The sequence below is a fragment of the Equus przewalskii genome, chromosome 26, assembly GCF_037783145.1.
Source record: "Equus przewalskii isolate Varuska chromosome 26, EquPr2, whole genome shotgun sequence".
NCBI lineage: Eukaryota > Metazoa > Chordata > Mammalia > Perissodactyla > Equidae > Equus > Equus przewalskii.
In genome coordinates, this window is record NC_091856.1 from 8,902,255 (window position 1) to 8,922,464 (window position 20,210).

At 34.6% G+C, this 20,210-nt stretch overlaps 1 protein-coding gene across 7 annotated transcripts in view; it reads left to right on the forward strand.

Annotated features, from left to right (window-relative positions):
• LOC103548718 (cylicin-2-like) overlaps window positions 1-11,640 on the forward strand; it is a 45,010-nt gene extending 33,370 nt beyond the window's left edge. For all 7 annotated transcript variants that reach the window (XM_070596980.1, XM_070596983.1, XM_070596982.1 and 4 more), the window contains 2 exons: window positions 10,766-10,811; window positions 11,479-11,640. The gene's annotated coding sequence lies outside the window, so the exon portion shown is untranslated. The remainder of the gene's footprint in view (window positions 1-10,765; window positions 10,812-11,478) is intronic.
• The last annotated feature ends 8,570 nt before the right edge of the window (window positions 11,641-20,210 follow it).

Below are 20,210 nucleotides of genomic sequence, written 5' to 3' on the forward strand. Positions count from 1 at the left end.
TGCCAGTCACATTTCAAATATCAGCAAGATCACGTTAGACAGGTTTCAGCAGAGCTTCCAGATGAAGATAGACTAGGAATAAGGACCTGGTCAGCCACTTCCAAAAAACTGCCCACAAAAACCCTATGAACAGCAGGGGAGCATTCTATGATATAGCTCTGGAAAGTGATAGGATGGCACAAAAATACCAAACAGGGATCCATTCTGCTGTTCACAGTGTCATTAAAAGTCAGAAATCTACTCAATGGCACTAAAATATGGAGTACATATATATGTATATATATATATATATATATATATGTATATGTATGCATGTGCCTGTGTGTATGCTTGTGTGTGTGTTCTATTTCAGAAATGCTACATTCAAATTTTAGGTTGTTTCTTTAGAACCCCTTATTGTATATAGAAATTCTCTAAAAAAAATGAAGCATATTTAAATCAACTTCTGAATTGGAGGTAAATTCTGGCAGAACTATAGTCTTTCTTACAGAAATTTCTAGTAAGTTAGTAAGCACTTACAGAGTAGGTAGTCCTTCTCTCCAAAATAAGATATAACTACCAGAATGATATTGTTTGTGTTTAAGTACTACCCATTACTTCATTAGGAGTCCATGATGTGGCAGGTTTAATCGCATTTCTTTTTGTAACCTCGTTAATTTCTCAGGACCTTTCTTGTGTATTGAGAAAATTCAGGGAAAGCTGAAGAACTGGGGGCCTGACAAACTTTAAAAATATTCTATCTAAAATTCTCCCTTCTCTCTCTCTCTCTCTCTCTCTCACTTTCTGTGTGTGTGTGTGTGTGTGTGTGTGTGTGTGTGTGTGTGTCTGTCTGTCTGTTTGTCTCTGTCTCTAGCCTGCATTTTTATTTTTCTTTCTGTAACAGTTGTTATGGGTTGGCAAAGACAGGGCAATGCCTTAGGGTGGCTTGCTCTATCTATCAAAATTAGGACCTTGAACTCCCAGAGAATGAGGGAGACACATCTGAATCCCAGCAGCACATTCTGTTTTTCGTTACAATTATCAGGTGTAGCTGGATGTAAACAAATATTCCAAAAATAATGAAAGACAAATACATTATTTTTATATTATTTTATATAAATGTCACATTTCACACTAAACAATAAGCAGCCTATTACAAGTATTTTCAGTATCAGTAAGAATTAATTATACAATAGCAAACTTTAAAAAGCTGTTGTTAATACCAAAAGATCACTGTTTTTGATATTTTAAAATAAATGACAAGAATCACTAATTGGGAAAATAAAAGCTTTAAAATTAAAAGAGAGTTACTACTGATAATGTAAGTTTCAGTTCACTGCGGAAAAATAATGATTCTAATGTTTTGAGCACCTAATAATATCATTTCAAAACTATAAAGCAAAAATTGACTGAATTAAATGGAGACATAGATCCACCATCCATTGGGAGAATTTAATTCATCTCACTCCGTAAATGACATTAAATATCAGTAGAAATTCTGAAAACTTTGCATAATTAATACCTGAATACACTGGGTAAATACATAACTTTGCACTTAATAATTAAGAAAACATATACCTTTTTCTCTAGCATGCTAGGTCCACTCATGAAAATTGATCTTGGTCAAGTCTCTAAGGCAAGTCTCAAGAAATTAAAAAAAAAATTGGCCACAAATTAATTTAGTTAAAAATCAAGAACACGCATAATTTAGGAAGATTCAAATTGTATGGAAATTAATAAATATTCCTCTATAACTCAAGGAATGAAAGAGCTTTAATAAAAGCAGAAATGAAAAGTAGTGACAAAACCGTGTAATAAAACTTGTGGCTCCAATTAAAGTTGCACTAGAGAATTTTCAACAATACAACTTAAGCAGAGTAAAATTAAATATCAGAGGATAAGGGACAAATTGTAAAAATAAGAAATACAAAGAAATGATCAAGATGTCAACAAAAGTGAGCTTTTTAGAAAAAACAAACAAGATTCATAAGTCTTTAAGATTTAAAAACTAAGAATGCCTAAGAAGAAAGAGAGAAGGCAAACACATATAAAAACAGAGGACACTAATATTTAAAAACTAACAGGTGGAAACCGTGAAATCTTTATTGAAATAAATTTGAAAACTTATACTTCCTGAGAAAACGTAGTGTTTGTTAAAGCCAACTTAAAACAAAAATTGTTACTCTAACCATTTTGAAACCCAAAATGGTTTTTAAATATCATTTCCAAAAAGGTCAGGTCTGGGCAGTTTTTACTTCCTAACATTCAAGGAAAAAATAAATCAAGTTTAACACAACTGTTACAAAAAATGGAAACACACCCATATATCATTTTAACTAAATCTCATAACTGTGGTACCAATTCTAATAAAGACAATATTACAAGTCAAATTACAAGCAAGTCTCACACATAGACATAGGTGCAATATCTTAAATATCTTCAAACCAAATCAAGAACAAATAAAAATGGAATACATCTTAAAAATTTTTGAACTTATCACAGGAATGTATTGCTTTTTTAGTATTAGGAAATAAAATAACATAACTAATTAACCTGTATATGAGAAAATAATCATCCCAATAATTACAAAAAAAGGGGACTAAAAAATCACAATCTCTTCTATATTTTCAAAAAAATCTTACCGAAATAAATAGAAAATGAAATGTTGTCAACTTGATAATCCTTAACTATTATAAAACTTAAAAGCAAATACTATATGTACATATATAGTGTAAAACATTGAAAGTGTTTATGTTATGACCAGAAACACGTAAAAGACATACATCCTTAGTGGTGTTACTTCAGATTTTGCTGAAGACACCAACTAGTGCAATAAGTCAAGTAAAGCAAAAAGATAATGGGATAGGAAAAGACAAGTGAGAACCTTTATTTTTATGGATGATGTAGAAAAAAGAATCTACACATAGATTGTTAAGATTAGTAATGGAACATAGCAGAATGCATGCAAAATAAGTGTTTGAAATTTAATGGCACTTTCATATTACAGCTAAAAATATTTTGACGGGAGTGAAGTGATATCTCATTGTAGTTTTGATTTGCATTTTCCTGATAGCTAATGATGTTGAAAATCTTTTCACACCCCTGTTGGCCATCCATATATCTTCTTTGGAGAAATCTCTGTTCAGATCTTTTGCCCATTTTTTAATTGGGTTGTTGGTTTTTTTTGTTGTTGAGATGTATGAGTTCTTTGTATATTTTGGATATTAACCTCTTATCTGATACATATATATATATATATATATATATATATCTTCTCCCAATTGTTAAGTTGTCTTTTTGTTTTGTTGATTGTTTCCTTTGCTGTGCATAAGCTTTTTAGTTTGATGTAGTTTCAGATATCACCTCACTTTGGTCAGAATGGCTATAATTAACAAGACAGGAAACAACAAATGTTGGAGAGGATGTGGAGAAAAGGGAACCCTCGTACACTGCTGGTGGGAGTGCAAACTGGTGCAGCTACTATGGAAAGCAGTATGGAGTATCCTCAGAAAATTAGGAATAGATCTACCATATGATCCAGCTATTCCACTGCTGGGTATTTATCCAAAGAACTTGAAAACACAAACTCATAAAGATACTTGCACCCCTATGTTCATTGCTGCATTATACACAATAGCCAAGACTTGGAAGCAACCTAGGTGCCCATCAAGGGATGAATGGATAAAGAAGATGTGGTATATGTACACAAAGGGATACTACTCAGCCATAAGAAATGATGAAATCTGGCCATTTGTGACAGCATGGATGGACCTTGAGGGTATTATGCTAAGTGACAAGTCAGAGGGAGAAAGTCAAATACCATGTGATCTCACTCATAAGTAGAAGATAAAAACAACAACAAACAAACACATAGCAATGGAAATTGGATTGGTGGTTACCATAGAGGAAGGGGGAAGGGGGGAGGGCAAAAGGGGTGATTAGGCTCACATGTGAGGTGATGGACTATAATTAGTTTTTGGGTGGTGAACATGATGTAATCTACACAGAATTCAAAATATATTATGATGTACATCTGAAAGCTATATAATATTATAATCCAATATTACTGCAATAAAAATTAAATAAATAGACAAATAAAATTTTGCATAGCTAATTAAAACATATCACTTAACACAGCAGCAAAAGTTGGAATGTACCTAAGGGGTAAAATCTAAGAAAATGTGGGGAAAAATTTTAAAGAACATAACCCCATAGGTATGTATTTATAACATTTATATATAATATATAATGTACATATTTTATGTTTAATTTATATTTATTACACATAAATTTTACTGACATATATTAAAGAAGATAATATATCAAGAGATATCATATATTCATGAATTAGAAAACTTAATATCACAAGATGCCACATTTATCAAAAATTAAATATAGGGGCCAGCCTGGTGGCGCAGCAGTTAAGTGCACAGGTTACACTTCACCGGCCAGTGTTCGCTGGCCCGGATCCCGGGTGTGGACCTATGCACTGCTTGTGAAGCTGTGCTGTGGCAGGCGTCCCACATACAAAGTAGAGGAAGCTGGGCACGATGTTAGCTCAGGGCCAGTCTTTCTCAGCAAAAAGAGGAGGATTGGCAGCAGTTGTTGGCTCAGGGCTAATCTTTCTCAAAAAAAAAAAAAAAGAAATCCGCACTGCAAGGCCAGCAACTGTCTGCTGGTGATCCCTGCTTTATCTCCCCTGCTCTATTCCTATAATTGAAGAAATGGCATGGTTCTCTGTATATCCAAAGGATGAGTCTTAATTCCTCCTCATCGTTTTCACCAGGGAGATGGCATCTTAAACTCTGCTAGGCTACTCATTTGACACTGAGTACAATTCAGAATTTTTCAAAAGTAGGCTTCTTTTCTGCTTTATTGATTTGGTGATGCTGCCAGAAATTGCTTCTGCTGCTGATACTGGAGGAAAGAAAAGGACAGTGGTACCACTAATTTCTAATTTCTATTCTGACATGTGTGTCCGGCCACATCTCACTCTCTTCCCATTGGAATTGCTTATGACTTTACACTTTCATTAAACCTGGACTTGGTATAGAAGAAAATGTCTGCTCTTATAGTCCAAATGTATGCCTCATATTCTGCCCTGTTTTCCAGAATGATTAAGAGCAGGAACTTCTATTCTCTTCAAGTGAAAGTCCTTTATCCCCAGTGTTCTGTTTGAGCCATTTACAAGATTCCAGTGGGACAAAATAAGTACATTTCTCATGTGACAACTTCATAATTTTAATGTAGTAGAATCTTTTGATCAGTTAAAATATTTCCTTTAGAGATATATTAAGAAAGGCCCTTCTATCTTTGTCAGGAAATAGTTTGTAGTAGACATATATGCAAATTAGTTTATGTCAATAAAAGTGAGAATTATTGAAAGGATTTAGAGATATCTCTCAGAACCCACACAAAGAAATGTAGCAAGAATCCATGAGACTTTGGAACCAGAAAATAGAATGTTGGGAACCGAGGCTATGCATCAACATATAGCCATATAGACTCTCAGCTCTGAGTATGTCCTTTTTCCATTCTCTTCTTTGGAGTAGATGAGTTTGGTCTGTTTCTGAGAGGATGCAGAAATTAAACGCCTTCCCTAATTCTGATTTTAAATAATTTCTTTGAACAAGTATCCAACATAGACCAAATTAAGTCTCTTAATCTCAACTTTAAATTCCTGGGAGGTAAAATTTGGTTCCACAGGGTAAAGAAATCATAACTGGTGTGTGTGTGTATTATCCTTTCAGTGGTCAATAATAAAATAAGAGATTGTCACATTTATTAAGATGTAGTACAGGAATGGAGAGGAAATGATGGGCAGAAGAAGCGTATTGTGAATTCCAAACTACTATCTTATATCTGACATTATATCATTATTTATCTATATCATTTTCTATCTTATTTAAGGTTTTATAATTTTACATTTTTAAGTCTATCTAGCGTTTAATTTGATGGAAGAAATTAGGTAAAAATTGAAATTATATAATGGATAAAACAAGGGGTAATCTGATAAAAAGAGAAAACTAACATCATCAACAGTAACAAAAGAAAATGACAATACAAACAATATTTATTTATTGCTTTCTCAGAACTAACCACTATTCTAAATATTTTATATAACTTATTTAATCTTCATAATTTATTTTATTTATCTTCATAATTACCCATTAAATAAATTATTATTATTCACTTTTGTGGATGATGATACTGCAATTTCAAATGAAATTGAGGGTATTTTTCTGAATTTAAATAGAGCTAAGATTCAACAAAAGGCTGTCATACTCAAATCCTGTATTTTCTACCATTATTTGTTCTGCTTTGTACAAAACAAATGTGAACTATGTCATTTACTAGTAGTAAACAATTCATTCAAACAGCTATTTTTAATCCTTATTCACTGAATTTGGAAGATTTTTTATCAGTATACAACAGAAAAAATAAATTAGAAATAGTTGGTTGTTAGCATAATATGCTCCAGGCAGAACTTAAATCATAGGTATTCCTTATCTGACTAAAATGGAAAGATATCTGCAAAACTCCTTGTCTAAGTCTTATGTTCATGTGATATTCTTTTATGAAGAAAATTCAGCTAAAGCTATGCATTGAGATTTCAGGCTGGATACAATAAACTATGTGTCTTGGAGGGATTTGGAAGTGATTCCAAAGCAGAAAGCAAACCTTCAAAAATAACCAAGGCAATTTAAAGACAGCATAAGATAACTCAACCTCTTGGAATTATTGAGCAGATCTATGCAGCAATAACTAAGAAAACAAAGAGCAAACCTGAAAAACAACTTTGGTATTCACTTGTTAGATCATGCCATGTAAAATATAATGACAGATCTTTGAGGAATTATAGCCTTGGATAGTGGAACCTTGTTAAATTTCTTCTAAGACCATCAAGAATAGGTCAGCTCTTAGTGAATCAGAAGACAATCGAGAACTGGGATGAGTTTATCACATACGGTATTACATAAGATGAAAGGATAGAAGTAAGACTATCTGCTAATGATCAAGAAAGTCCTCTAACCCCTCCTACATAAGGATTTCCTTGCTGTACATGAATTGAAAAATTGACAGTGCCCAAATTATCCATGCATGCATGTACACATCCCTACATACAATTAATTGACTGGCATTTTTCATTTTTCTGCTCATTGTTTTTGGATCATAAGGACAGCATGCATTTCTTCTGCATTTTTTGCTTTTACGAAGTTGAAAGTTTCTTGGATTCTTTTGTTTTATGTGGCTATATAACTTTGATAAGGTAGGTTTACCAAGTACTACAAGACATGAAGTAGTTATATTTTTTCTCAAAAAAATCCTTTAATTTCTGACATTGTCACATAGGTTTGATGGCTAAGTCACTTATTATTGAACTTTGCTACTTCAGGTTAAGGGACTTTAAGTTATTTCTGTAGAAGAGGTGACAGTCATTCTGTAATGATACTTGAAACCTGATGAAACCACCTAAGTGACAAATATGGGATCCAAGTAGAGCTAACTGATTTTGAAAAGTAGAGTAAGGGAGGGTGGCTAAGAGGATAAAGTGCTGTTGATACAGTTTTAGGTAGCTCCATCTCGCAAGAGACGGCAAAAATCCAAAACCATTACTCTATGGGTTTACATAGGGAAGTTTTCTAAAGTTTATTCATGAAGTATACAAAAAACTTCTTCTCCACAGAAGGAGATATTAACCTAAGGTCTATAAATATTCAAAACTTTGGAAGTTTTGTGGGTATTTTCATTATTTTTTACACAGTTTGGCCTCCTTGAGAATGTGATAGTCCAGGGAAAGCATGAAATCTATTCTAAAAACGACATTCAAATTCTCTTTGAAACATATACCTTTGTCAAGTCATGAAGGAATAACTTGGTAAAACCTGGATCATTCTCTTCAAGAATGAGAGGGGAATGATAGCTGTTTTAAGATAAAGAATTGCTTAAAAGCTTCCTAATAATCTGGAATGCCTGTCTGTTTATATATCTATCTATCATCTATCGATCAATCGATCAATCGATCAATCGATCGATCTATCTGTCTATCTCCCTGGTCTTCTTTCAGTGATTTTAGCATTTTTACATCATGTTCTGTTAGATCTACTTTTCTTAATCCATTGGACAATAATTCATCAGTAAATACATCAGATGGAAGAATTCTGGAGCTTTGACCATTCTTCAATATGGCATCTCAGAGAACTAATAATTTCTAAGAAAGCATAGCTTCCATTTCAAGCCTTGCCTTATTAAATGATTCAAATAGAACTCCTGCTCTCAGCCTACTTTAGAGCCTAATACATGATAAAAATAAAGTTGTCTGTGGAAATAAAGAATATCATGTTATGAATGAAAAATATTATTATGAGGAAATATTAGGGGGTATCTGGAGAATGATTCTTAGTTTTCTTAGCAGACTGAATTATTAGGGGAAAACACAATAGGTAATCTCTACTCAAGGTGCTGAAACTGTTCAAGAATTAATTTTATGTTCCTCAAAAAGTTATAATACATGCTAAATTTGTTTAAATTTCCTAAGTTATTGCATGCAAAAGGAAGTAGTTGCCATAGTAGTTACACTTGCAATTCTTATATTTGGCAATAATACAATAAAAAGTTTCATAGTGTGTAGAAAGGGTCAAAGAGTGACAGAACACAGAATGGTGTGGTTCAGCTTCATAATAAAGGAAGTTAAACCAAAAACATGCATGGGCATTGGAAATACATTTTTGTAGAGAAAAAATAAAGCTGTGATTTAATTCATACCAAGATTAAGCACTACACAGTGTTTGAAAATTTTATGATATCAAAAATAAAAGAATCCTTGAGACAATTTTAACATGGATCTCTCTAAAATATTCCCCTCGAATGTTCCTGGAGTGTCTACATGAGCATGTCAAATGATAATGGATCACTACTTTTCAGAGTAGAGCTTTTGCGTCTTTGACTGTTGGATGTTCTCCTTGTATCCAGTTATAAACTGTGCCTATGCATATTCTAACCTTCTAGTTTCATTTCTTGTTTTTCCCCCCAATATAGTATCTATTCAACTTCAAATATATATGAAACCAGACAAAATGGAAGGATGGAGACTAATATCAACTGCTTATTCCCAGTCAAAGCTCAGATCCAGAGACAGGAATGAATGAATGAATGAATGAATGAATGAATGTCAAATAAAAGCTGATAACAAACACTCAAAAGCTGGGTAAAGAAAGTGGCCAAAGATTGAGGGAAAGCAGCAACCTCTGGTAGCAGAAGTTCCTCCCTATGGTCAGAGAACAGGTTATGGGACAGCTTTTCTCTCTGGCACATTGCCATGGGAAGATCATTGCCCCCAGCTGCTCCTCCTGGGCAGAAAAAAGATATAAAATTTAGCATCACGATGATAGAGTTGTGAGGTACAGGTAGAAATCAATGAAGGATGATTCCTCTTCTCCTGTCCTTTATTCACCCAAGCATTATAGCCAACAAAGAACAGCTCTCAGTGGGAGTGATTCCCTGAATCACCTAATGGGAGTGAAGCAAATGAGGGTGATCAAGACTATGACAATGTGAAAAGTCTCCCAGACGCCCTATTGTGAACTGCACGTAGGTGAAGGGTATTAAGAGTCTTCAACGATTGCATTTTTGACTTATCAATTTTTTTTATTCACATCATTCATTTATTTTTTTTTAGAATTTTAATTGACTTTTTGTGTGGGTGTGTGCTAGCCAGTTATCCCACTATTGTTATATTTTCTGTGATTCACTATCCTATAGTATATACTGTACTACATATTCCAGTATAGGACTTTTTGTTGTTTTGGTTTAAATTCTTTTGTCATCTCTGTCAGTTCCCTGTTAATTTCATATTGTTACATTAGCTTCTTGTTAATCATTGCTTGTAAGAAAGTGACAAAAAGGAAAAAGATTCATGCCAATTGATTCAGATGATTTAGCAGGATAAGTAACTTCCTCCTAGGAAGAGAAATCTTCTTTGTCTCAGGTAAAGTACCTTAACGGAATAATGAGATATTTGGGCATAAAGACGCCTTCCAAGCATAGCTCAGCTAGAAGACATTTACATTAGAGAAAGCCAATTTCTCTCCGTAAGAGATAAACAGAGATTTTCCTTTTTCTTTTCTTTTCTTTTTTCTGAGAGGAGGGAGGGAAGCTAGCAGTCAGTGCTGGAGAAAGTTATCCTAAGAGGTAAGGGTAAGATAGCAATAAGACTGGGCATAAGAAAGCCAGGGAGAAATCCTCTTTGTGTGCAACAGACATCAAATTTTAGGACAGTGATATTCAGCATTTAAATTTTTCTTGCCACATCTATTAGTATCAACTGCTGCCTCACACCTGCAGTGAAAACCATTTGCACCAGTAGCCTTGTTTTAATAATATTTATGGAGAATAAATGAAGAGTTAATTGGGAAAATGGTAATGATAAAGAGGATGGAGAAGGAGATTTCAAAAGGGGATTTTGGTGTGCAGCATTTGTGAAAAATGCTTAAAATGAACCAACTATTATAATATATCCTATTTATACCAAATCCTCCTAAAATTCAATAAAGACTTGGAAAATCTCAAAGTTCATTTGATCATGATGTTTTCTTATTTAGACATAAAGGACATTACAGAATGCTGAAGGTTTAGAATCATCTGAAATATATTTATTTCATAAAAGACTTTAATTTGCAAAGAAATTAGAGTTTTTATTTATTGTCTCTAATTTAATAAATAAATTGACCTGGGAATAAAAGTATAGCCATCAACTGTATTCAATATGTTCTGTTTCTCTCTTCAGAAACTTCTATTCCATGACATTTCCCCCTACTTATACAAACTTGAATGTAAGTATATTCAAAACATTTATTTTCTTAAACCTAGTATAACTGGATGTCAATTGGACCCTCTTTACCTTTTACTAGGTATAGTTGATAAGGCTTTCCTATTATTTACGTGGGAGGGTTGTTTTAATTTTCCAGGACTTCCATAATAAAGTACCACAGACTGGGTAGCCTAAACAAGAGAAATTTATTTTCTCACAGTTCTGGAAGCTAGAAGTCTGAGATCAGGTGTCTGCGGTGTTGATTTATTCTGAAACATCTCTTCTCGGCTTGTAGATGGCCATCTTCTCCCTCTTTCTTCACATGGTATCTCCTTCGTATGTTAACTCTTCTTATAGGGACATCAATCACATTGTATTGGGGCCCACCTTAATGACCTCATTTAACCATAATCATCTGCTTAATATCCCTGTCTCTAAATATAGTCACATTCTGAGGTTCTGGCAGTTAGGATTTCAACATATGAATTTGGGGGAAAACCATTATGCCCATGAAAAGGGGTGTATGAGACTGGTTTATTTCATGGTTTTAACCAGTCAGAATCCTAATGTGGTGGGTTTGGAACACACAGCCTCAGCAGGAGAGTTTGTACTTATTCTTCTGGTAGAAATAGCTGCATCTGGAGAGAAGCTTTAACATCTTACTTGAATCTCATCTGATTATATTCCAGGATTACCATGAAGATGTATCGAAAATTCTACCATGCTAGAGAGTATGATATCCATTCAGTTGATGGTCTTCCTGTCAAAAAAGTTGCTTGCCAGCTCTAATTTAGAATGAACACACTAAGCACAATGGCAAAAGCATCTATTAAAAGAAAATCTACTCTCCACACTGTGTGTGTCTATTTCCTTGTGTATTCTGACCTAATTCACAACCACCTACACATAGCTGTCTGTGGTTTCTGATTTGCCAAACTATTAAAACAGTCTTAGTTAAAATCGTCTATTTCTTTCTACTGTTCTACCTTGACTTTGCCTTCAGCTATTGCTCCTCAAGATTGGGATATGAGGAGATCCTTCTCTCCTTTATCACACAATTCCTTTGTCAGGAATTTCAGGATTTACTCAATGTTTGTAGTGATGTGTTGGGCATTATTCCCTAACTTCAACACCGATTTTTCATTGTATATTTTCCTACTTTTGTAATTTGGGTTGGTTCTTGTATGGATTTGAAAATTTACACTTCCTCTAGGCTATTATTCTCCATAACTCTCCCTTCACAAGGCTCACTCCTACCTGGATGCTTTAAGGATCCTCAAAATATTAGTATTCAGGTCCCCAATTCCTAGTTTTCCTGACTATACCACATTTCTCTTTGACAGTTTGAAATTTAGCAAATGAATTTTATGAACATGTAGCCCTTTTAACTCAAAATCCTCATCAGGGAAAAAAGTTTCTGTCAATAAAACTAAATTTTAAATCAATCAATATCAGGCTGTATCATTTCCCTTTAATGGATCACATTTGAATTTCAAATATTCTTTCAATTGAATGTAAATCCTTTACAATCTCGTCCAAATTTCTTTCTCAGTCTTACTCCCATTATTTTTCCATCTTCTCTAATCCAACAATATATGTCTATTCTTTTTTCTCCAAAATATGCCTTATACTTCCCTTCCCTGGTGTTTTTATCATACTGTTTACTTGAGCTGGGATGTAACTTTCTTCCATTGTATCTGTCAAACATTTTCATTTCCCCCAATGTCCATACTTAGGCATCTAACTTCACAGCAGATTTCCAGTCCATCTTCTATAATCTGAGCATAAGGTCCCAGATGGGCATCCATTAGAGGGATATCCAGCTCTCCTTGTCTTCATAAGCAGGGATCAAAGTAAGTATGGACAGCAGTGTAATTCTTCCAAGTGAATAGTGTTTAAACTCTCCATCAGTTCTTACAATCAGGGTTGACTTCGTTGACCAGTGATGTTGTATAGGGCCCAGCACTCAAAAGGGCCCTGCACTTGGGGTTTAATGTTCTCCAGTCAACGTTTTTAATTTCTTATGTTTGAATTTGTGTTTTGTAAGTGAGGCCTATCAGACAATGCTGGACTGGAGTGGGTAGGGTCCCATTACACTGAGGGCCCTGCCATATCTGGGACTGGACAAGGCAGCAGCCTTCCCTGACTCAGGCAGGTAGCTCCATGGTGCCTTCCAAGGGGACTTGGTAGGGACCTCTTACCCACTCCCCACCCAGATACTGAGAACATCATAGCATGGAAATTGCAATCCCTTGGTGGTCTGCATGGCTCAGAGTGGTGGGCTCTGGGAAAAGGAAACTGATTTCCTGGACCCAGCCAGGGCCCTACATTTTCATTTTGCACTGACACCTCAAAGTATGCAGCTGACCATGCCTCCAATGAAACCGCCAGCAAAGAACTACTCTATACAAATTATTCTAAGGTAATAGGAGCTCCTTTACTTCCAGCTACTCACAAAGTTCAATGTTTAAAATTAAAGAGTGACACAGAGGGGTAAAAGGCACTCCACAGTTGCTGATTATATGTATTTCTCTTCAATGGTTTCAATACATATTGTTATTGGGTTTAATTAATACAATTCTGAAGGTAAGATTTGTACACATCTGAATAATTTGAAAGCACATATAAGGTCAATCTGAGAGAAAAAATGTTCTATATATAAAAGTTGTAAAGGGACATTTCATCACAGTGTGGTGCCTTCATGTCCAAATTCTGGACCTGTCACTTTCTAGATGTGTATTCTTCCAATATGCTTTATTTTCCAAATATCACACTTTCATTAATTCTGGTTTTTTATTTGTTTAAACATAAACATATTCCTGAAATAAAATAGATGCACAATAAATTTTAATTACTTACTTACTCTAAACCAAGATTGTCTATTATTAACTCAGAAAAGCACATTGAACTGCTAATTACCTCCTAAAATATATCACATAGGAAATAAAAACGTTGTGACAAAAAGAACAAAATTAATTTTCATAATCAAGTAAGAAATTTGGAATTTCCAGGAGGATCTGAAGAAAGGGTAGACAGGGCCTAGAGAGAGGGGAAAAAATATGAAGATGATCTAATTGGCACACCATACGTGTTGATGGTTAGTGAGAATTACTGAAAGAATTTTTAAGATCATGGGTGAACTCTTTGTTATATAGTAATGGCATATAGTATCCTTCAAAAGACTATCTCTCAATGCTCAATAAAACTCACAACTACATAGAGCATTAGGCGGCAATTTTGTGAAGAGTGACCAAGGAGATCTACAGAAGAAGTGTACCGTGGTGTAGACCAGTGATAACACATGAGCATGGTGTAGTCCAGCAACTGTGTTAATTCACCAGGACTAAGAATCCAAATATGTGAGCTGCCCATACCACCTTTGCTGGAGAGAATGGGATGATAATGAACTATTACTAAAATAATAGCAAACACTTACTATTAAATAATAGAAAATATTATATACAACATAAAACTACTCTGAAACAGATACTACTAACATACAGATATGGAACCTAAGGCACAGAAAGGTGACTTGCACACTGTCACACAGGTTACAAGTGAAATAGCCAGGATTTGAATTATGCCTCTTCATCTCCAGAGCCTGTGCTCTTAACCTCTACATCACAAGATCTCTCTGTACTGATTCAATTAAGAATTCATGTTCTTAATAGAAGTGAATGCTAATTCAATTTTTCCCCGGATAACATCTGACTTATACTAACTTGGACCTTTTCCTCTTTTACTCAGTCAACATGGCGAAATAGGTAGCCAGAAGTGCAAAACCCGTGTAATACATTTTTCCCCCATAATAGGTTAGGACTCACACTGTTTTTCTCTCTCTCAATTGCTTGGGGCAGTGTAGTGCATTTTTGATGGCCCAGCGGCATTAAGATTGTACATTTTTGAAACAGTTTATACTATTCCTATTTTATATTTATTTAAGCCTGAGATTTGTCTCTTTTCAAGTGATATGTAAGTGACGTGATTTGTTCATGATGGGTCAATATACATAATATTTTCCAATTATTATTTTATTTTCCATTTATTTTCAATATTTCCAAATTATTTCCAATAATTATTTTAGCTTCTACATAATTTTTCACAGTACATTGTTTAAAAAAGGGTACAAAGGTCAAGACAAAACTTTGCAAATGCTATTGCATTGCTGAGACTGTTACTGAGGAAACCGCAACATAACATTTCACAGGTGGTGTTTATCTGATAGATGACATTAGACAAAGCAGAAAAAAACAGAGGCAGAGAAAACATGGCAATCCTGTCTGGATTGTGTTTCACTCATGAATTTAAGTAAGTTTTCAGTGGCTTTGGCAGTTAAAATAAGGCAAGGTTTTGTCACTGCTGAAATTCTTTTTTTTTTCAGTTTGTTCAGAAATTCAGTTTGTTTACCTTGGAGCTAATGAGTCAATGTTTCTAGCCAAGACAGATGACAGGATTACACAAAATGTAGGAGACTGCATAGAATGTACATAAATTATTTTTGTAGCTTCAACTCTAGATCAAAACAAAAATTTTCGTATTGATGTATACTGAAAAAAACAAATTTATTAAACACCTATCATGTGTCAGGAAATAAGAGCCTTATCACAGCATTCTCTGCTTAAATTGTCTTAATATATTTTCCTGATCTACTCCAAAAATACACTCTGTAATTCTGCTCTTTTTTTCTGTGCTCTGACTTCATTAACATAATCATATTCTTCTTTGATCTGATTTAATGTTTTCATAAAAATGATTGTTGATTAATTAATCCCCCTTTTCTCCCTACCTCTCAGGCGTCAGCCTGCCTGAGAGAGTACCTCTAGACTATGAGTTCAATAAGGGTAAGCTCTGCCTCTCTTTGTTGAGGGAGATGCGGAGCCTAAAGTCACAATTGAGGCGTGTACTGCTTGACATTATTCAAATTGGGGACTGCACTGATGGATTTCGACAAACCGTAGTGGGCTTTGCAGTACAAGATCTTGATATTTAATTGTATATATTTAGCTTTACCTTGTATTGCAGGAGATGCTAAAGCTGAATGCAATCTTCCTTAGACATTGTTGAACAAAACAATATGTCCTCCTTTTTCTAAAGTTGCTGATTTGAATGAGTGCCACAGAGGAACTGTGTGTGAGCTTCTAGCTTTAACTTGTCAGCACTCCTTGGTAGGCAATTCTATTTGGGATAAGAAGTCAGGTAGGGAACAGGAAATGTTCACGTTAGATGAAAGTGATTGCCCCCAGACACAATAACCAGGGTCATATGTGGTCTCATGTTAATTCTAAATTATGTCTGAGACCCAAAAATGAGTTTTCACATGAAAAGGTGTTAGATTTTATTAAAACATTAATAGAAAGAAATGGTGGCTCTTATTGCAAAAACATGGCAATTTCTTAAGCTGAATTAGTTAAAATACCCATAAAATCATAGTAAAGCCAAAGGATAAGAAAGCAATTTAAAAAGCCTGATATTGGAGCACTGCCTCTAGAAATCAAGTTTGCAAATATATCAACAGAGAACTAGAGTGGATTCTGTCTTACAGAAAACAAAATAGAAAATAAATAAGCTAAAAGTGGAGAGAGATTTCCTTAATAGAAATGAGGAAACATTAAGAGATAGATTGGATACATATGAAATGAAAAATGAGATACTGATGGCCAGAATAGGAAAATAGAAGGAAAATGTAGGTTACTCACATTTAACTGTCTTTCAGGAAGACATTAGACAACATGTCTTAATTGTTAGCATAGTCCACAATTAAGAAGGCAGGGCATTCTCAGGGCAGCTCTCATTTGGCACAAATGTAGGATTCAAAAGGAAAGTAGAAATCAAGTGATTTGACTATATTACATTTTTTTCACTCTTTAGGAGACAATTTTCCCTTGTGGATTTTTTCCCTTCCGACATTTTAAATAAAAATACCATATCAAACATCAAATGTTTGTCAATTTAGTTTAAGTTCAAAGGTCATGGATTCTGAAATAGACTTTTGTTTTTTAATTTTATTTTTTCCTTTTTCTCCCCAAAGCCCCCCGGTACAAAGCTGTATATTTTTAGTTGTGGGTCCTTCTAGTTGTGGTATGTGGGATGCTGCCTCAGCGTGGCTCGATGAGGGGAGCCATGTCGCGCCCAGGATGCGAACCAACGAAACACTGAATCACCTGCAGCAGAGCGCACAAACTTAACCACTCAGCCACGGGGTCGGCCCCAGAAATAGACTATTTTTTTGATGATGAATAATACTAGATTTTGTTTTCTCTATTCATGATCCATCACTCAGATACCATTGAGTCTCTGACCTTAGCCTTAATACTTCTGAATTTATGTTCTGGAACATAAGTTTTCCTGGGAAACTAGTTGGGAGCTGGACTTCAACATTTTTTTTTTCTAATATTTAGGAGTATGGGGCTGGTGATATAATAATCTTATTTCATATTAGTCGAACTCTTTAAAAGCGATATTCATGAGAGACTTGGCATTGGATTTTAAAAACTTCTGCTGTCCTAAACAATTTAGCATCACCAAACAGAGAAACACCTAAGATTGGAACTGCTCTTCGAGCCCCAGGTTTACCAAGACTCTTCTCCAAATTAATCCCTCATTTCAATCCACCAGCCATTTGCTGCAGTTCCAATGTGTGCCTTTATTGAGGTTTTTGGTGCTTGATGCCAATGCCAAAACTGCTCAGTTACGCTGACGCCAAATTCTTGCACAGAAATTGTGAGATGATAAACATTCACTGTTGTTTGAACCCATTAAGATTTGGTATAATTTGTTACTCAGCAGTAGTAAGTGATGTACAGAGTAAAGGATTTACATAAAAGCATTGGCCTGCAATCTCAATGTTCTGCTTTGGTGAGCTAGCCTGAACCAAGTTGTGAATTCTTTTACCCCAACTTGAGTTCCTGAATTCTAAAACAATGCAGTCAAAAGGCATCGTATGATTCTAACCTCTCATGTATGTTTTGGATCATAAAATATGCATAAATTTAGGCAAGGGGAAACAACAACCTAGAACAAACCATAGCACTCAGACTCTATCCTTGTTCAATCCCAGTCTTAAGTATTGTTTTACATTTCTCACTGCTGTGAATGAGATATTTTATTCCATATCATTATCTTTACTATCATTCAGGTAGGAAAGAAGTCTGTGGTATTTGTGCATTTATTTCACCACAAAACGATTCACTGAAACATGCATTATTTCTGATACTTCATATCACCTGCAGTGTGGGGAAAAAAACATTCTTCTAATACTTAGACCTTATGTAATTTTCCTGTAATTGCATTGCCTACTATTCCAAGAACATACATAAATAATAATAACTAAGATGACACTTGGAAATAGTTTTTTTGTAGACTTTAATGTGGACAGCTTTAAGGTCCCTTGTTGCAAGGCACTGCATTCTTACTTGATCTGTTTTGTTTTGCTTATGCCATCTATGGTTCACTTTCGTAAACGGTGAAAATAATCTTAACTCCCGTAATTTTATCAGTGGGCTTTTCAAAATTTCTGCTTTGCCTAGTTATCCTTTCCCCTGTTAAGATGCTGGGACTGGAAGAAGGAATTACATGGGACATCGTACAATATCTCCATTATAAAAGAAGTCCATCTGTGTTTCTCTTCTTCTCTACTCCTGTTTCGATCTAATGATAATTTCACCCTGTCAAATCAAAGTCAGCAATTATGACTTGATACTTGCTGGAGTTTTGATTTTATTCTAAGTATTTCAGAAGCAAAACAAGTCATCAGAAATATAGAAAGTGTTGAATTTTATACTGCCAGCCTCTTTTTCGTTGATATTTTAATAGAAGACTGCTAAAAATTTAAATGGAATATGAACTGGATACCTCACTAAAATGTCCTATTCCAAGATATTGGTAATTTCTAAGTCGCTAATCCGCTCAAAGTGATCCAGCTCCTATATTACTTGGACAGACAATACTAATACTAACCATATTCTTCTAAAAGCACTCTCACCCTTAAACACTGTAAAACAATAGTATTGTGGTATATTTGTGCTATGCTGGTTGTTCCTTTCCATTTTCATTGTCACCTCCTTCTCCTTCAGTTGATCTTTAAAGATTGCAATATTTCTAGTCCTTTTTTGTCCCTTTTTTCTCTCCATCCCCTCCCTCATACCCTACTATATAAATACTCTTACAAGGAGATCCTATCCACTCCCATGGTTGGAGCTGCCTTCATTACTATCTCTTAAATATCCATCTTGGGCTTTGAGCTCTCTCTTGAACTCCAGATCTAAATATTCTCCTGTTTCCTCAAGTTCCTTAATTTGTTGCCTTATAGGTACTCCAAAATAAAAATGTCCCAAGTTAACTTTTTTATGTTCTTTTCCAAACATGGTCCTTTTTTTCTATATCCTCTGTCAGAAATTACAACTACTCTCCAATTATGTGTTCATTTGAACGTCATTATTTATTTCTCCTTCAAACTCATTTCCCTAATCTGCCCCCACATCTCTCTCATATTTATTTACTTCTTTGCAGACCTATTGCCATCACCCTAGTCCAAGTACCAACACACATCACACATGGACAAAACAGCCTCCATCTTCCAGCTGATACTCCAGGGCCTTTCCACACACTTCTCCCCAGTGGTAGGCAGAAATGTGGTGGTATTTTTAGTACAAATCTAACTGTAATCTGCATGATTAAATTACTAAATGGCTTTTAATTTTTGTCAGCTGAAAAAATATGGCTTTCAAGATCTCTCAAGTTCTTACACCTACCTCTCTCTCACATCTTTCGATAAACTCTTCACACCGATTTACTACAATCCAGCTATGATGGACCATTTTTTGTTTCCTGAATGCAGCATATTCTCCCTCACAGTTAAAATATTTTATCATGTTGACCTCCCATGACATTTCATGCTTACGTAGTTTCCTGTATCTTTCTCTTTATAACATTTGGTGTACTTTACTCCGCTTCTTAATTTCTCTCTTTGCCACTAATTGAATTTCATTCCACTACAGTTTTAAGCATTTGGCTTAATTTCACAGTTATACTTGTGCTCCATTGTTTGAAAACACTTTTTAAAATTCTTATTCTCATATGCATAAACATGCACAGACACCTACTCTTATACAGCATCATGGACATTCCTATATTAAACTTTTATTAGAAGTGTTTCTTATGACTTATATCAGTTTTTACAATTGTCTAGGCCAAATTTAATGGCTGAGTTCTAACCATTATAAGTAAAATGATTGTTTGTGAAAATGGAAATTGTTTTCTATGTTTAATAAAATCAGCTTCCAAATACCTGTGTTAACTCTGAATATTAAAAAAGGAAAATTTCATTTAAAATAGAGTCAAGAGGTCAGAAGTAGTGCTACCATGCAATACCACTGGAGGTCAATTACAGGAATGACAGTAAATTACAGACCCCCACAGAAAA